Source organism: Columba livia, chromosome 2, assembly GCF_036013475.1.
Source record: "Columba livia isolate bColLiv1 breed racing homer chromosome 2, bColLiv1.pat.W.v2, whole genome shotgun sequence".
In the NCBI taxonomy this organism is placed as follows: Eukaryota; Metazoa; Chordata; class Aves; order Columbiformes; family Columbidae; genus Columba; species Columba livia.
Window position 1 is genome coordinate 126,026,960 of NC_088603.1, and position 13,660 is coordinate 126,040,619.

The following is a 13,660-nucleotide window of genomic DNA, read 5'->3' on the forward strand; positions in this document are numbered from 1 at the left end:
CTCCCACACACACACTCCTTTTCCCCATGGAGGTAACCACTCCTATACCCCAGGGCTCAGGAGCACCATCCCCTGCCCAGGCTTCATTCAGAACTGCTTAGCTGGTCATCTTCCCCAGCATATGTGAAGAGCTGCAGGCTGTGCAGCCCTTGAGTGGAGCCAGCTGGGCAGGGCCAAAAGGCAGAGGTGCAGGCAGGTGTGTTCCCAGGCAAAAGGGCACTCCTTCGAGCCGGAGTTGAACCAGCGACCTAAGGATGGCCGTGCAAGGGAGCCTACAGTCCTCCGCTCTACCAGCTGAGCTATCGAAGGAATCCTGGGGCTCTGCCCAGCACCTCACCCATCACGCACTCATCCAATGCTTCTCCATGCACAGCACAGCATGATGCCTCTACTCCAACAGCCTCAGCTCCAACATCACAAGATATTGTTCAAAACCTTAGCCCACCGAATCCTGCAGACCAACAACCAGAAAAACTCCACCAGAGCCTTGGACCTCCTCTTCTACAGCTGCACTTTCCCCTAGGCCCAAAATGATCTTGCCCATATCCTGCTGACACTTTTCTTGAGCCAATTTCACTGGGCTGTCTTTCACCCTCTGGTCAAGCAGCAGACAAACAGCCTTTCCTCTAATGCATAACCTATTCCAATGAACTGGAAGGTCACGTGTAAGCCTTCTGATCCTCTCTTTCTCCTGGCTAAATATTCCCCGTGTCCTCGGCCCATCCTCACATAGAAATCCCTCCATTCCATCTGCTTCTTGGTGGCCCTCCACTGAACTTGCTTCATTTCTTTGATGTCTTCTATGTAGTGCAAATGACAATGCTGGACAAAGTACTTGAGATGTCATTTCCATCTGTCAAGCACAAAGGGAGAAATTCACTTCCTCTGTTATAGTCCCCACTTCGCTTTGGATAGAGCCGTGGATGTTGTCCTCGTATGTAAAGCCTGGGCACACCATGATCTCCCCACAACTCCCAGAGGCCAAGGACCCCTGTCAAAGAACATTGTGTTCAGGGAGGGGGAATGAAAAGCATTGGAGAATGCGGGCATCGATCCCGCTGCCTCTCACATGCTAAGCGAGCGCTCTACCACTTGAGCTAATTCCCCAGCCCATGGCCTCTGCCTCAGGTCCTCTCCCCTCCCAGGCACTCACCCCAACCCAGGTGCCATGCACCCAAAGCCTGGGCCTCCCACACACCTCCCTCTCACATCCCCACCCACTTGCTTGCTTTCCCCATGGAGGTGACTCCTCCCAAACCCCAGGGCTCAGGAGCACCATCCCCTGGCCAGGCTTCACTCAGAACTGCTTAGCTGGTCATCTTCCCCAGCATATGTGAAGAGAAGGGCCGGGCAGGGCCAAAAGGCAGAGGTGCAGGCAGGTGTGTCCCCAGGCAAAAGGGCACTCCTTCGAGCCGGAGTTGAACCAGCGACCTAAGGATGGCCGTGCAAGGGAGCCTACAGTCCTCCGCTCTACCAGCTGAGCTATCGAAGGAATCCTGGGGCTCTGCCCAGCACCTCGCCCATCACACACACTCATGCAATGCTTCTCCATGCACAGCACAGCATGATGCCTCTACTCCAACATCTTGCTTCCAACAGCCTCAGCTCCAACATCACACCACCCTGTTCAGCCCTTTAGCCCGCCAAATCCTTCAGACCAACAATCATAAAAACTCCACTGAGCCTTGGACCTCCTCTTCTACAGCTGCCCTCTCCCCTAGGCCCCAAAAGAGCTTACCCATCTTTTTTTGATCCAATTTCACAGGGCTGTCTCTTTCCCTCTGGTCAGACACCAGTCGAAAGGACAGTCTTTCCTCTTATCTGTGACCTACAAGCTGGAAGTTAATAAGTAAGCCTTCTGATCCTCTCTTTCTCCTGGCTGAACATTCCCATTGTCCGCAGCCCATCTCCACATAAAAATCCCTCCATTCGGTGAGCTCTTTGTGGCCCTTCACTGAAGTTGCTCCATTCCATTGATGTCTTTCCTTCAGGGGGAGCTCAAAACTGAACATGTTACCCAAGATGACGTTTGATGTCTTTGCAGAAAAGGAGGGGGAAAACTAAATCCCCTGTTAATCTATCTGTGTTCCTTTTGGTGCAGTTCTGGATTTTATCCTAATCATTGCTGTCTGGGTGTAGTACGAGCTCTCAAAGGCCCCAGAGGACACGGCTGCCAGCAAAGGACCCTGTGTCCAGGGAAAGGGAATGAAAAGCGTTGGAGAATGCGGGCATCGATCCTGCTGCCTCTCACATGCTAAGCGAGCGCTCTACCACTTGAGCTAATTCCCCAGCCCATGGCCTCTGCCTCAGGTCCTCTCCCCTCCCAGGCACCCACTCCTGACCCAGGCTGCCCTGCACCCAAAGCCCGGGCCACCCATCTACCTCTGTCACAGAGGCACCCCAAAGTCAGTTTTAGCCAGACAACAAGTTCCTAAACAGTCTTTTTTCTAGCTGGAAAAGTGCAGCCAATAAACCGACTACAAACATGATTTATACAATTAGTTAGCACACTGACAACATAAAATATAGGTTTGGATATCAGTTGAGGAGATTATTGGGGTACAGCAAAATAAGAATAATGAGGATCCACAGTGTGCATGCACACAGTCACAAGAAACAAACCAGAACTCTCTCACTCCAGGGTATCCACAAGAAATAATCACTCACTTGGGTTAGGCAAGGACTCATGCTTGCCTGGTTAGGCAAGGACTCATTCAAGGATATATCCAGTACATAACTACTCACCCAAACGAAGAGGTGAGACGCTCTCAAACCTAGGAAGTCTCCTTAGATGGTGTCCTAGCCTAAGGAGAGGGCTCCAGTTTACACAACCACTGCTCTGAGAAGGCCACTCCAAAGGGGCCCTCAGTGGGAACCCCATTTTATAGTCTGGTCAGATCTCGTTGTGGGTATTACAACATAGTCCAGAAGTTTTACAGCTACTCTGGGCACCTCCTCTGCTAACAACCCTGTCAATTGACCAAGGGTCCCATCCCTCCTGCCCCACCAGCAGGTGGAGGTGAAGTCACCCTGTCCTGGGGTAGGGGAGGATGTGACTGTCAGCACCTTGGTACCACCTTAGGTGTGTGCAGGGGGACAGGCACAGTGGGGCACAAAAGGTACTAAAGGAGCCATCAACAGCCCCACTGAAGACGCTCCAGACCTCAGGGGGATGTGCAACTGTCGTAGCCTCCCTGTCACACCCTCACCCACCCACTTGCTTTCCCCATGGAGATGACCCCTCCCAAACTCCAGGGCTCAGGACCACTGCCCAGGCTTCACCCATAACTGCCTTGGCTGGTTCATGTTCCCCAGCATGGGCAGAATGAGCTCCCGTGGCCCCCAGAGACATGGCCTGTGGCAAAGGACATTGTGTCCAGGGAAGGGGAATGAAAAGCATTGGAGAATGCGGGCATCGATCCCGCTGCCTCTCACATGCTAAGCGAGCGCTCTACCACTTGAGCTAATTCCCCAGCCCATGGCCTCTGCCTCAGGTCCTCTCCCCTCCCAGGCACCCACTCCTGACCCACGCTGCCCTGCACCCAAAGCCTGGGCCTCCCATCCGCCTCTTTCTCACACCCTCACACACCCACTCCCTTTCCTCATGGAGGTGACTCCTCCCAAACCCCAGGGCTCAAGGGCATCATCCCCTGCCCAGGCTTCACCCAAAACTGCCTTGGCTGGTCATGGTCCCCACCATGGTCAAAGAGCTGGAGGTTGAGCAGCCCTTGAATGGAGCCAGCTGGGCAGGGCCAAAAGGCAGAGGTGCAGGCAGGTGTGTCCCCAGACAAAAGGGCACTCCTTCGAGCCGGAGTTGAACCAGCGACCTAAGGATGGCCGTGCAAGGGAGCCTACAGTCCTCCGCTCTACCAGCTGAGCTATCGAAGGAATCCTGGGGCAGCATTGTACACCCTTTGATCCTCTATTGCACAGCCATATATTGCCCTATGCAAGTTTCCTTTCTTCAAAGGAATTTTGTGATTCTGTGGTTTAGAATTTTATTTTCAGCTCTGAGTGTTTTCGAGCTGGAAGGTCTTGTCACCTTAGGGAAAATCCCCTAAGAACCATTGTGATAAATAGTTAACAATGAAACTAGTACTTTCCTGAAATGTTAGTCTGCTTAATATTGGGGAAGTATTTCCACTGGCTTTTCCTACACCTACTATGTGGAGAATAGCATTCATGTTTATGTTTTTACTACTTTATTGGTGAAATATTTATTCCAATTAAAGGCTTTTTAGGAATTTTTACTTTCTCCCAGTAGTTGACATTCAGGAAAAAAAAAATAAAATCAGAGACTTCTGTATTCTTTATCCATTAATCTGCAATTCCTGTACTCCTGGAACTGCATATTGCTGTATTTTTTTTTTTATTTTTATCTCAACCAGTGGACAGACATTTCCTTCTGGATCTATGGAGCAGAATTTTAAGATAATTACTCATCAGCACTTTAGAAAGAGTTTACCTTTCTCAGCCATCAATTTAGTGAGCATTTCTAAGAAAGGGTAGTAAATCCTATGTGAGGATTAATGAAGCTTTAAAAAGAAATAGGTACTGACTGCCATCTCCTCTGCTGTGTACCCTCCCCCCTGAGAACTATGTAGGTCTGGAACCAGCTTGTGGGAATTTTGGAGAGGATAGCTGGGTGTTGGTGAAGGATGGAACTGAGGACTATGTTGGGGATTTGGGGAAACAGCTTGCTTAGACAAAGACTGCAGGAGGTACCAAAGAGTGGTTTGAGAAAACTATGTGAAGGAGGAACAAGTGGTTAGAACTGTCAGGTGCTGGAGGAAGGTTGTACCTGGTAGAGAGGACTGAAAGCTGTTGATTCCTAAGGAGCCGGTACTGAGAAGATATGGATCTGCTTTTTTCATAATCTGTTCCTGGTAAAATGAGCTCAAAAATAGGTCAAAGCATTCCTTTATTATGTTCAAGCTAATCTTCCTGATTCTTAGCTGTAGCTAATTAGGCTCTGCTAAAGTGAATAACCCTGCTATCAAAACCGTGGGTTTGTTAACTCACGGTAAGAAGTGGTAGAATAATGTCTTAAAGTGCTACGGCTTTTTGCAAACAATTTACCAAGACACTGCCTAAATAAGGAATTAGGGGACTCTCTTACTTTGCTTTTACTTGAAGTCCTAGATAACTCACCTATGAGTTGTAAAAGCTATATAAACTAGGGACTTCCTTTCCTTTGCTTTTCAGAAAGAAATTTGACTTAAAGCCAGAGAGGTTATGATGATTTACCTCTTAGTTACTTGTGTCTTCCATAGCAATAAACCAAAACAACATTGTTAGTTATAGCTACCTCCATGATCCACTTTAAATTAGGGAGTGTAGACAGAACTTTCTCCTAAACCACAGATGAAAATAAAATTCCCAATGCTCCACTGTCTGTGTTGTTGAAAAAAAAGTATACTACTGTTACTTAAAATTTCATTTTAAGCCTCTAATTTAATTTTTAGGGAGAGAAAGAGGTTTATATGCGTGCCGCTTTGGTAATCCACCAAGTCTTTTATCATAATTTACTGGAATGAGGTAGGAAGTCGCAGTTATGGATTGCTTCTCTGTGTCAAACTGACCACGTAAGGGCACAAGCAATTTGGATATGCAACTGAATGTTCATTTAAGGTTCATGCTTCTTGAGTTTGCTACTTTTTTCAATACTGCAGTTGTTAAAAGATATTAAAAACTCTACATATATTTAAATTGAGATATGCTATGTGAATAGTAACAGAAGGTCACAATATGTTCCGGGAATTCAAATATATGAATGTTCTCTTATGAATACTTACTTCTTGTATAGATAGAGTTGCAGATGGGTTACCAGATGGGATACCTTCCTTCTGATATAGTTCTATGTATTTAAAAATTGATGCAAAGCAATCATATTATTTAAATCAATTTTGTTATTACTTTTGGAGCAATAATGACAGTAGCTATTCTGTAACAGAGAAATGTGGCAAGAGGAATATAATTTCTTGCTATAGAATTGTTGGGTTTCTCTGAGATCTAAAAAGGTTCGCTCTGAAGAAAGGACCTTAAACCAATTCTCTCTTCTTTAGGAGATTGTTTGAGTATCTAACATGTAGAACACAATACAGTTCAGGCAGGGCACTAGATGCCCACAAGCGTGTGAAGCAGGACTGACTAAAAAGAAATGACAAGAACAGTTTGGGACATCAATGCCTCAGAAGTACTCTTCCCATGGTAACAAAAATCCGTCCTGTGCCTGAGCCAGAGGCCCAGCCCATCTGGGCAGCAGCATCCTTTTCCACTTGCTCAGTCTTTTGCCCTTTGAATAGCTTGCTCAGCTGGCTGTTATTAATGTTGACATCACTATAGCACAATATTCAAAACCAAACCAAAAGATAGATCCTACCCAAATACAGAAAAACAGTGCACACTACCACTGTGTACACACTTTCTCAGTGTACATGTTCTCTCGTCTCATCAGCCTACCATACTTTACTCATATCCTCATGCTTTACTCGTTTTGAGTCTTCTCACAATCTCTACAAATATTTTTTTTTTCCTTCACATTCATTAATGTAAAGTCATCAACTAGCAAGAGCTCTTGTTGCAGTCTCCTCACCTGCCTTCTTTCTCTTGTCACTTCTGGTCAGTCACCAATATAAATTCCAACATCCTTGCTAATGTTCCTACCACATTTTTGGCAGAACAAGGCACAGAAATCAGTCATAATAGTAATCACACTAGGGATGTTTTGGGGAAAGAAAACAGGGCCACCTCTACCCAGTTGCCTAGGGCCGTGTCCAGATGGCTTTTGAATATCTCCAAGGATGTCAACTCCACAGCCTCTCTGGGCAATCTGTGCCAGGACTTGCTCACCCTCACATTGAAAAAGTGTTTCCTGATGTTCAGAGGTAACCTCCTATGTTTCAGTGTGTGCCTGTTGCCTCTGGTCCTGGCACTGGGCAATGACCAAGAAGAGCCTGGCTCTGTTCTCTTTGCACTCTCCTTTCAGGTATTTATATATACTGACGAAAATCTCCTGAACCTGCTCGTTTCCAGGCTGAACAGTCCCAGCTCTCTATGCCTTTTGTCATAGGGGAGATGTTCCAGTTCCTTCATTGTATTCATGGCCCTTCACTGGAGTGTCTCCAGTATGTCCCTGTCTCTCTTGTACAGGGGTGCTCTGATCTGGACACAACACTTCAAGTGTGGCCTCACCAGTGCTGAGTAGAGGGGAAGGATCACCTCCCTTAACCTGCTCGTTTACAAAAGTATGTCAGCAAGGTAATTTATTTCATTCCCTGAATTTCTCTGAGTAAAATTAGAGATCTTCTTTCTCTGTCACTTCTGGAAGAAAGATTCAGAAGCTGTAGGTTCTCCATGAAGGTCAGGAGTGTTCTGTCTGACCTCTTGTACCTCCTTCATGCTTTGATGATGTCAACGTTAACACCGCCAGAAACAACAAACTAAGAAAACCATTCCGCTTTTAGAGGTAGTCTTTCCTTGCCTTGGAAGCTAAAAGTTCACGCCACTGTTGAGCAGTGATGCCAGTCCTTTCATGCATGTATGTGTACTTACCAGTCTTTCAGCTCCAGGCTCTTAGTTCCTGAACTTGTTGTGAGCCAGGAAAAGGAGAGAGCGGTGGGAGGAAGGACTGGAGTGACTCAGAGTTCTTCAACCCTTACCTGTGGTTGTATGTAACTGAACGTGTCTGTGGCAACCCTGGACATTCTGCTGTGTCTGGGCCATGTTTCAAATTTGTATAGGCTGATATGCAACTTTACATTTCCAGACATGTTCTGATTTGTCTGTTTTGAAATGCAAACAACATGTAAAGTGTAAGTAAGACTTTTTAGATATAAGGTCCTTTGGGACTAGGACTGTCTTTTAGTTTTGCATTGCCTGCCACAGTGAGGTTGTGGTACACTATTAGGAATTATGATACAAAAAAAAAATTAATGAAAAGAGCCAATAAGTATTAAATTATAGGCTTAATTCTGCTAAATTATATAGCTTATCTAACAAAAGACTTATGACAATTCATTAAAGTTTGAGTCTTTTAAAGATTCATTACATTGTACTTAGGATATAGAATCCTCAAAGAAAAAAAAAAGAAAAGAAAAAAAAACACAAAAAATTTGCAGAGATTGTGTTCATTTCCTTCAAACAAAACAAGAGCGCTTGTGAGAAAAGCAATATAGGTTACAGAGCAGTGTTAGCTCAACACACCAGAGGGAGCTGTATTCACACAGAATGGTTGCACTAGGTATGTGACAAGCCTGCAGAACTGTTATATTTTTCTTGATAATAGGATGTATATAAGTATTAAAGAGTGTAAAGCATTAAAAAGTGCATGTTTTGTTTTGTTTTACAAGAGTGATAAAGTAATTTCAAGGATTGAGCTCGTGAAAGATGATTGAATAATCTGATTTATTGTGTTCATACAATGTAATAAGTAGAATTAGCTGTACCTACTCTGTTGGCAGTGTCCAGGAAAAGACATTTTGACTATGCTATTTTGACTTCTCATCACTATGAAAACCACTCACATTTTAGGTTTAAATGTGCCTTTCCTTGTCCCCATGCAAAACTGAAATTTGAGGGAATGTTTGAAACTAAAGAACATAACTAAGAGCAAGAGAAATGTTACAATCACATGCTTCACATTAAAAAGCATTCACTTAATTTTTTAATCAGCTGTCTCTACTGCTTCCCTTTTCAGAGTGTTTTTATCTAATTGTGATTTATGCTTGTTGGGCTTTTTTTTTGTTGGTTGTTTGGCTTTTTGTGTGTGTTTTGTTGTTTGTTTGTTTGTGGGGCTTTTGTGTATATGGTTTGTTTGTTTTGTGTGGTCTTTTAAAATTAATTTGTAGATTCATAGAATAATTTTGGTTGGAAGAGACCCTCAAGATTATTGAGTTCGAACATAACCTAACTCTAGAACTAAACCATGTCCCTAACAACTTCTTCTATGCATATTTTAAACACCTCCAGGGATGGTGACTCCACCACTTCCCTGGGCAGCCTGTTCCGATGCCTGACAACCCTTCCCATGTAGAATTTTTTCCTAATATCCAATCTGAACCTCCCCTGGCTCAATCTGAGGGCATTTCTTCTGGTCCTATCACTTGTTACTTCAGAGAAGAGACCAAAACCCTCCATGCTACAGCCTCCTTTCAGGTAGCTGTAGACAGCGATAAGGTCTCCCCTCAGCCTCCTTTTCTCCAGGCTAAACAGCCCCAGTTCCCTCAGCTGCTCATCATCAGACTTGTGCTCCAGATCCCTCACCAGCTTCATTGCCCTTCTCTGAACTCTCCCCAGCACCTCGATCTCTTTCCTGTAGTGAGGTGCCCAAAACTGGACACAAGATTTGAGGTGGGGCCTCACCAGTGCTGGATACTGGGGGACAATCACTGCCCTGGTCCTGCTGGACACACTTTCTGATACAAGCCAGGATGCTGTTGGCCTTCTTGGCCACCTGGACACACTGCTGGCTCATGCTCTGTTGCTCATCACCCCCAGATCCCTCTCTGCCAGGCAGCTTTCCAACCAATGATAAGACAAGGGGCAGTGGGTGCAAACTGGAGCAGAGGAGGTTCCATTTAAATATGAGAAGAAACTTCTTCACAGTAAGGGTAACAGAGCACTGGAACAGGCTGCCTGGGGAGGTTGTGGAGTCTTCTTCTCTGGAGACATTCAAAACCCGCCTGGACGCCTTCCTGTGTAGCCTCATCTAGATGTTCCTGCTCCGGCAGGGGGACTGAACTACATGATCTTTTGAGGTCCCTTCCAATCCCTACCATTCTGTGATTCTGTGTTTCCCCAAGCCTATAGTGCTACCTGGGGTTGTTTTGACCCAAGTCCAGGACCTGGTCCTTGGCCTTGTTGAACCTCATACAATTGGCCACAGCCCATCGATCCCACGTGCTCCAGTCTTGCAGTTGAATCCAAGCACAAACTCACTGACTCTTGCCAAAGCAGACTTTACTGGGTTATGGGGCTCCGTGAATCCATTTGCAGGACTTTAATCTATGTAAAACTGTACTGGTTGTTTGTGGCAAGATTTAGGTAGTGGGGTGCTGTAGAGAGGTCCCCGTGCAAGGAGGTCAGGGGCTGGATACAGCTGGCTCTACAGCAGACCCGCTGCAGGACTCAGAGAAGCCCATCAGCAAAGCTGGTGGCACCTCTGGGAAAACATATTTAAGAAAGGACAAAACAGTGAGGGTGAGGGAAAAGTGTGATAAACAGCCCTGCAGTCACCAAAATCAGAGAAGAAGGTCAAGGAGATGCTCCAGGTGCCCAGAGATTCCCCTGCAGCCTTTGGAGACAACCACTGTGGAGCGGGTATTTTTCTGCAGACCATGGAGAGGACCGCACCAGAGCAGATATCCACACTACAGCCCCTCCACCCCGTGGCAGAGAACATGGATATAGTTCCTGAAGCAACTGTGATCCATGGAAAGGAGCCCACGCAGGAGCAGGTTCTCCTGATGAGGAAACATGTCCAATGGAGAACTCACACTGGAGCAGCTCATGAAGCACAGCAGCCTCTGGGAAGGACCCATGCTGGAGCAGGAGAAAAGCGTAAGGAGGAAGGAGCAGCAGAGAGGAGCTGTTATGAACTCACCACAACCCACGTTCCCTATCTGCTGGGGGTGTCAAGGAATTGGGAATGAAGTAGTGAAGTTGAGCCTGGAAACAGGCTGGTGAGGGGAAGGCATTGTTTTAATTTTTGTCTTTGTTTCTCACCATAAAAACCTATTTTAATTTGTAACAAATTAAATTCATTTTCACCAAGTTGAGTTTGTTTTGCCCATGATGGTAACTGGTAAGTGATCTCCCTATCTTTGTCTTGATCCATTGGCTTTTCATCTTATTTTCTCCTCCTCTTCTGTTGTGGAAAGGGAGTGAGAGAGTGGGTGGTGGGGGTCTGGCAGCTGACCAAGGTCAACCTTCCACAAAACCAGATCATTTGGAATTGGGTGATCTGGGAAACAAACTTCTTGAGTTCAAAGGATGACATACTAAGAGCAATTGGGGTTTTTTTAAAGTCTCTAGTGTTTACAGTCTTCTCTATTCCAAATGGAAAGGAATGGTTCTCCAGACTGTGTCATGATATAGGTTAGAGGAGAAGCTCCATCGGAGTAGGAGAAAACACTTTACATCTTCTGTTTTGATATAAAAATTTACAAGAACTCAGGAGGACTTCTTCAGTTAATCATGTTCTGGAAGAGACTATATAATGAACCTAAGCCATGGCTGGTGTCAAAGAAGTGAAGTTTTGAGCAAGACTGTTGCACCTTTAAACAAATTAAATACATTTGCATGGGAAAAAAGACAAACTCAAGATCCTATCGAAAGTAAAACACAGAAGAGCAACTAACTACATGGATGTCCTATATTTTTTTGGTGTCATTAACTCTCAGATATATCAGCCTTTAGGTTCATAAATGTTTTATTCGTTCGTTCATAGGTCTTCCTGAGAGATAACCAATTGGATACTGGACAAACAAACAAAAAGAGTAATCAGACTCCACTGACCTGTTTAACCTTGATTGTGAAGGATGAAAAACAGCAGCCGCTCTCCATGGAACAGGGCTTCTCCTGGCACCTGCTTCTTTTCTTTTGGATTATATTGGCATAAAGACATCAAGATATCGAACTTATAATGTTGTGAGTTTACACATGCCAGACTGTGTTCCATCACTTTTTGAAGCAGGTAGGTTATTTGAATCACCTTGCCTTATTTATCAGCACAAATCCAAATGAATGACGGGTATGGTAGAAAAAGGCATATTGTTACAGCTCCTGTATAAGACAGTTAATGCTGGGTAGCATAAAATTTGTGCAGAAAAGGTTGAAGTCAACCAGGGTCCTGTGATCTTAGGAGATGTGCAATTGTTACCAGAATTTGGATTGTCTTTTAGTATATTTTATTGTCATTCGAGGAAGAAAACAATATTTTCTTTGTTCTGCTGGAACAAAATACATAGCTTGAAAAGAGGATTCTAATGTAATTTCAGCCATCAGGAATAGATGTAGTATGAAAATTGGAACTGTTATATTGTCCTTAATAAAGAGAGCGTAACTTTTTCTACAAAAGTGTCAACTCATATTTTTAGTATTTTATAGGAGTGTTTTAAATAAGCAAGAAATAGCTTAGCGTAGCTAGACCTTCAAGGTGATTAATCGCCTAAAGCCTGAACAGGCTAGTGAGTTTAAATTTCCATAGCTGACTGGGTGATTAAAACTATTTTATGAGAAAGTACAAATTAAACAACTTTTTAGTTCTTCATAATAAAATCTGTCATAACTTTTCAGGGTTGCCATGTAGCTAGTCAGCTTTATGTGACAGAATTTTAAAATAATAGCGTATATCTTTGACTTCACATGGTTGCCCACCATTATCTTGTGTGTTAACAGGCTTGATGTTCCTCGCATGATTCCAGTGTGGTCAAGATAGATCCCAGGATTATCTTAAATATGTTCTGCACATGCCATCATTAACAAGTAGGGTTGTAACTACCGCAGGTGGCAAAGCAATATCTATAGGTTTGTATATAATTTCATTCTTAGTTGTTAATTTAAAAATGAAAGTTCTGTCCATTTAGTTGATGGCTTGTGTACAATGCTTAAAAGCAGAAAGGAATTTTTTTTTCAGCAGATCATAAGACCCTAAATTTTGTGTTAGCTTATTAGAAAAAGAAAATATGAATAAATTAAGGTATTTTTATGTGGCAGGATCACTCAGTTATTATATTTCTGTGTGTACTTACATGGTATTTGATTTTCTCTTTGGTATTGAACAAAGCTAGAGAGCTCAAAAGTGTTACATGGCTAGTTCTGAACCAAAATGTGGCCTAGTGAATAATATATGAATAATGGCCAGATAGTGTTTCTAGCTCAGCAATGAGAAGGGTGAATTAGCAGAGTGGGTCATCTTACTTTAAAAAAACACATTCTCAGAAATTTTTCTTATGGCTGAGATTCCAACTCACTTTTAGGCTTTTTCTGTGATCGCCTCTCAACGTTTGGAGAAGGGTGCAACATACAAAGAAATAAAGAAGTTGTGGTGAGAGTTTTGTTGTGGCAAGTCTGCCATCAAAGATCTGCAGCTTTCTGTTATGAATGATAGTTATCTATACCTGGTGGTTTAAATTATGATTTGTATGAGTTTCTTCATGCCATATTTGGTTCTTCAAATCCAGAAGAATGAACTATGAACTGTAAGGAGGTACCAAAGCCACTCAGTGGAGAGTCACTTGTTTGTCTGCTTTGCCTCTATGATGAAAGAAGGAATAAAAGATCTGAAGTGGATTAAATCTGTCGGCCTGTGCTTAGCCTTTATTTGCACTATACTGTAAGGGCACCTTGTTAAATTTATCACAAGCTCATGAATTCAACCCAAAGTCTGGTATCTCAAATAAGATAGGACCCTGAACGGCGTCAGTATTTCCCATGCATAAGTTTGCAATAAAAGGTTACTTTTATAATAATGAGGTCAATTCTTAATATCTAGTCTCGTTGCCTAGGTCCAGATTCATCCTACCTGCACGTCTTGGGAATGTGGACATCCTGAGCACACTGTAGAGATAATAGGGAGAAAGTGCTTGATCAGTTTCCTCTGAGTAGGTATCTCTGTCTGTTGACAATATAAGGAGCCTAAGCTTCAAAATTAATCACT

General features: G+C 43.9%; 5 non-coding genes across 5 annotated transcripts; all 5 read right to left on the reverse strand.

Moving 5' to 3' along the window:
• Window positions 1-220: 220 nt before the first annotated feature.
• Window positions 221-309, reverse strand: TRNAY-GUA (transfer RNA tyrosine (anticodon GUA)). The gene is given in 2 exon segments: window positions 221-256; window positions 273-309. It is a non-coding gene; the product is annotated as a tRNA-Tyr (tRNA).
• A 725-nt stretch (window positions 310-1,034) lies between these two features.
• Window positions 1,035-1,107, reverse strand: TRNAA-AGC (transfer RNA alanine (anticodon AGC)). The gene has a single exon. It is a non-coding gene; the product is annotated as a tRNA-Ala (tRNA).
• Window positions 1,108-1,403: 296 nt separating this feature from the next.
• TRNAY-GUA (transfer RNA tyrosine (anticodon GUA)) lies at window positions 1,404-1,492 on the reverse strand. The gene is given in 2 exon segments: window positions 1,404-1,439; window positions 1,456-1,492. It is a non-coding gene; the product is annotated as a tRNA-Tyr (tRNA).
• A 1,908-nt stretch (window positions 1,493-3,400) lies between these two features.
• On the reverse strand, window positions 3,401-3,473 carry TRNAA-AGC (transfer RNA alanine (anticodon AGC)). Its single transcript has one exon. It is a non-coding gene; the product is annotated as a tRNA-Ala (tRNA).
• Window positions 3,474-3,799: 326 nt separating this feature from the next.
• On the reverse strand, window positions 3,800-3,888 carry TRNAY-GUA (transfer RNA tyrosine (anticodon GUA)). The gene is given in 2 exon segments: window positions 3,800-3,835; window positions 3,852-3,888. It is a non-coding gene; the product is annotated as a tRNA-Tyr (tRNA).
• Window positions 3,889-13,660: the final 9,772 nt, after the last annotated feature.